Source organism: Diachasma alloeum, unplaced genomic scaffold, assembly GCF_001412515.2.
Source record: "Diachasma alloeum isolate Michigan unplaced genomic scaffold, Dall2.0 Dall_scaffold_00577, whole genome shotgun sequence".
Classification (NCBI taxonomy): Eukaryota; Metazoa; Arthropoda; class Insecta; order Hymenoptera; family Braconidae; genus Diachasma; species Diachasma alloeum.
The window spans coordinates 131,136-136,381 of record NW_021680709.1 but is presented as its reverse complement, the minus strand read 5'-3'; positions in this window follow the sequence as shown (position 1 = coordinate 136,381).

Genomic DNA, 5,246 nt, shown 5'->3' with positions numbered 1-5,246 from the left:
GGGGGGGGGTTCGCCCCGCCGCTCGCTTCGCTCGCTCCCCCCCCTCACCTGTGTGGCTATGCGGGTATGACCATGGTTTGTTCGATACTTTTATTGTTAAAATTCGATTGTGAAATACATTCATTGGCCATCAAATAGAATAATCCACTCAAACCACTCAAAATATCTATTTCTGCATGTATTTCTCCTTTCCTAGAGGGAATGGGATCAGGCTCCATCCGACGTCTGTCCAGTGAAGGCACAACCACTCAATATTTTCCATCCATTCATATATATTCTAAAACTCCATTTATGTTAGACACTAGTGGGCTACACCCCCTGCTCGCTTCGCTCACTCCCCCTTTCACCTATGTGGCTATGCGGGTATGACCATGGGGGTTTGTTCGATACTTTCATTGTTAAAATTCTATTGTGAAACACATTCATTGGCCATCAGATAGAATAATCCACTCAAACCACTCAAAATATCTGTTTCTGCATGTATTTCTCCTTTCCTACAGGGAATGGGATCAGGCTCCATGTAACGCCTGTCCAGTGAAGCACAACCACTCCATATTTTCCATCCATTCATATATATTGTTACGTGTCCCCCTTCGAATCATAATTCAATTGTCCACCATCTTGAAGATGACACGGAACCCCCTTGACAACGACTGTTTTTTGGAATAACTTGGATTGATTCGTGCTCTTTGGAGATCTCTTCGACAACTCATCTTCTGTACCTAATTAATTAATAAACCGCCCCAACCATCTGAATATTGTGTCGTCTCCCTTTTTCATCGGTTACAACATTGGTGTCAAAAGTGACTCGATTAAACTCACGTGTAGAAAGGATTTTAAAGGAAGAAATTGTGAACATTGAAGTGTACAATTATCAAACCCTCCATCAGTGCCGTCGGAAAAGTGATCAACTCTCTATTTGGACTCCCTACTATGGAACATTCTGGATTAATTTACCTTGATTGAGACTATGGAAAATAACAAATCCCGTTAACTGATGAGTCACTTCATTTTTTTATTATGGCGGAGAGAGGGAAAAGAAGACGAGGACACTCGGAGGAACGTCCCGACCCCTTTACTGCCGGTTTTCGTCCTCATTTACCGTCAGATGAAGAACTTCAACAACCGAATCCTGTCCCGCTTCAACTGAAAGAAATGGAAAATCGTCTTCGAAATGAATTTCGAGACCAACTGAATGAGGTCGTCACTAGCTTCAGAGAGTCAATGCGTGAAGACCGAGACGAAGAGCGTCGAGCTGCCCGGAACGATCTTTTTAATTTATTGAGGAATCTTCCAGGGAACTCATCTGCATCAAACACCGTTGAAGTTCCCCCAGTCCCTCAACAAGAATTTCCAGAGGATCCAGTTGCTCCACGCCTTCCACAAAATCCTCAGGACCTTCAACAACAACATCCAAGGGATCCAGCTACTCCAAACCTTTCAGATATTCTTCAGAACGTCCAACACAGATCTTCAAGGAATCCAATTACTCCAAATCTTCCAGAAGTTTCTCAAAACCTTCAACAGCAACATTCAAGGAATCCAATAGCTCCAAGCACTTCAGAAATTCCTCAAAATCTCCACCAACGACTCCCAGACAATCCAGTGGCTCCAGACTATTCAGGAATTCCCCAGAATCTCCAACAACAAATTTCAAGGCTCTCAACAGCTTTCAACATCTCCGGCTTTCTGAATCTTCAACAACCTCCAGAGAATCTAGAAGCACCAACCGCCCCTTCCAGGTTTTCAGCATCTTCAAGTGTACTCCAAGATCACCCTGTATACTCTAATGTACTGGAAACTACCACAGCACCTTCCAATTCTGATCAACCTCCTCGAGTACATCCAGACATGACTCAATCAGTTCCATGGATCCAAGTGCCACCCTATCCTTCACCAAGGATCCCCACAGATAACTTTCAAAATCCTTTTATTTCTAATGCTCACACTAGTGCTAATGTTGATGCTTCTACTAATGCAAATGCTTTGCTTCATTTACCTGATCACAGCAAGAGCTCTCATATCAAACCCGACACATACGACGGTTCGGAACTTTGGTCTCACTACCACCTTCAATTTGAAATTGCTGCTTCTCATAACCAGTGGTCAGAACAGACTAAAACTTCCCAATTATTAACACGTCTTCGCGGAAAAGCCCGATTGGTTTTGGGTAAAATTTCTGATGAAGATAAATCAGAAAAGAAATTACAAAAACATTTCAAAAATATTAACTTACAAATTTGATGAGAAACATCGTTCTCGAATGTATTTCAATGAGTTACAATCGCGAAAACAGAAGAAAGGCGAGAGTTACGTAGTTTACTCAGAAGAAATTGATCGACTCAGCCGTCTAGCTTACTCAAATTCTTCTGAAGAAGAACGAAATCGTGCCGCATATCGTGCATTCATTGATGGCATTAATGATACTCAAATGGAATTCACTCTGCGATCTGAAGATCATGAGAATTTCCAAAGAGCTGTTGAACGAGCAACTCAACTCAATTCAATTTCCCACGTCGTGATTAAAAAACGACAATCTCAAAACACATCAAATCCTCAATTCCAAAACCATTATCACGATTTCTCATCAAACCGTGATAAACAAAAGAGGTTTTCCGGTTCAGTGTTTTAACTGCAAACGTTTTGACCACTATGCCAATAATTGCACAGAATTCGACACTAACGTCAATCAGAACAACCCGAGCACTTCTCGCAATAATTCTTCACAACAATTCAACCAAAATCGCAATCATTATCACCCCTTTCGCAATTTCAACAATGGCAATAGGAATTTCAATTCTAGATTTCCAAATTCTCACTACTCGAATAATAACAAACATTGAAACCGTAACAGATCTGCCAACACTAACACGAATTCAGGAAACTAAATGAAGTCAATTCGTTGGAGGACGAGTTGACTCAACCAAATTCTAATTTTTCACGATATTTTCAGATTATCAATGGAATTCAAGAACCAATTTTCAATTTAGAATTGAAAGGGAAAATTAATGACCATTCTTGTTCCATGACCATTGACACAGCTACTGATATTACCCTAATTAATCTCAGACTTTGTCACAATAGCCTTACAGGTTTGAAAGATTCTGTCAAACACATAATCATCATGACTGTCTCGGGTAAACGATTTCCACATAAAGCAATGAAGGAAGTCATGATTTCTGTGGGAAATTATTCAATCATTCTCAACGCGGTTTTTGATGATATTGAAGAGAATTGCATTCTAGGTCTAGATTTTCTCTACAAAAAAGGAATTTTACATGATTTCCAATCAATTATCAACAGGAAATTCGATATCAATAACCCACAGAAAATGATTTTTGTTAAACAGACTGTTTCTCAGGAAATTCCTAGACTTTCCTCAAACATCCCCGAATTTTTCATTCAACTCTCTAAAAATGCATGTGAGTTATTGAAGTCAACCCAACAACAAAAATTGAAAAACTTTCTTGCATCGTATCAAGAATGTTTTTCTTTCAATTCCAATGACCTCAGTAGATACCCAGGCTCCAAGCACAGAATAATCACCGAAAACTGTAATCCAATCAAACAAAATCCCCGTAGAGTTCCCTTTCACTTCCGCGACAAAGTTTTCGATTTACTTGAAGAAATGAAAGAACAAGAGATCATTGAACCCAGTTGTAGTCCTTGGGCATCTCCTGTTGTTCTAATGCAGAAAAAAGATACTTCATTACGGTTTTGCGCGGATTATCGCCAGCTAAACGCTGTCACTAAAAAAGATTCGATGCCTTTACCCCGCGACGAAGAAATTTTTGATGCAAGCTATGGCTCCCGTTGGTTCTCAATTATCGATTCAAAAAGCGGGTATTGGCAGGTTGAATTAGATTCTCGAGACAAGGAAAAAACAGCTTTTGCCATCGGTGATGAGTTATGGCAATTTGGAGTCCTTCCCGTTGGTCTTTGCAATGCCCCCGCAACTTTTGTCAGAATAAAGAGCGAAGTTTTACGAGGGTTAAATCAAACAATCGGTCGTGTATTCTTAGATGACATCATCGTCTTCGGTCGTGACTTCGATGAACATTTACGGAATCTTGAACTTGTATTTTCGCGTTTAACTGCGTCTAACCTCAAAGTAAACACCGAGAAGTGCATCTTTTTCAAACACGAAGTTGTATATCTAGGTCACATCATCTCTAAAGACGGTATCAAATGTTCCCCAGAGAAAACTTCATCCATTTCTGATTGGCCAACTCCTCGAACTAAACGTCAAATTAAAAGCTTCCTTGGATTGTGTTCTTATTACAGGAAATATGTGAAAGGTTTTGCTCAAATTGCTAAACCTTTACACATTCTAACAGAGGACAAAATTCCGTTTAGATCGAATTCTGAACCCCAAGCGAGCTTCGATCAATTGAAATCGATCCTTACTACCCCTCCCATTCGATCTGTTCCAATTCCCAATTCTGACTTTATTCTGGATACTGATGCATCAAAATTCGCCATCGGAGCTACTCTCTCACAAATCCAGAATGGTGAAGAAAAGGTAATCGCTTATTTCAACAAATGTTTAAACAAATTTCAAGGAAACTATTGCGTTACACGAAGAGAACTCTTGGCAGTAGTTTCTTCTATTGAACATTTCAACCATTATCTTTTGGGGAGAAAATTTTTAATCAGAACTGATCATGCAGCTTTGAAATGGCTCCTTTCATTAAAAAACCCTCAAGATCTAGTAGCTCGTTCGATCGAAATACTATTTACCTATGATTTTGAGATTGTTCACAGACCCGGTTATCTTCATGGCAATGCGGATGGTTTATCTAGGCGTCCTTGCTCCTGTCCTAAGTGCGAGAAACTCAACTTACGAGACGAGGAGAAAGAAACGTATATATCGAACCATTTGCATTTCTGACAGTGATCATGATTGGTTTACGTTGCAATCTCACGATCCAACCCTCCACATGTTGATTGAATCTAAACGACAAAATAAACGCCCCGAGTGGCACGAAGTTTCACACGTCGGTTCCCATGTCAACGTTTATCTGCTTTATTGGGATTCTTTAGAGCTGAGAGGAAATATTCTTTATCGTCGACGAGAACTATCTGACAAATAGAAAATTATCCTTCAAATCGTTGTTCCTCATTCAGCCACAAAAGAGATTCTCAAAACTGTTCACTCATCTCCTCTTGGCGGCCACTTCAAAGTCAACAAAATGTTGGATAGTATTCGGAAACGATTCTACTGGGTTTCATGTAAGTTCGATGTT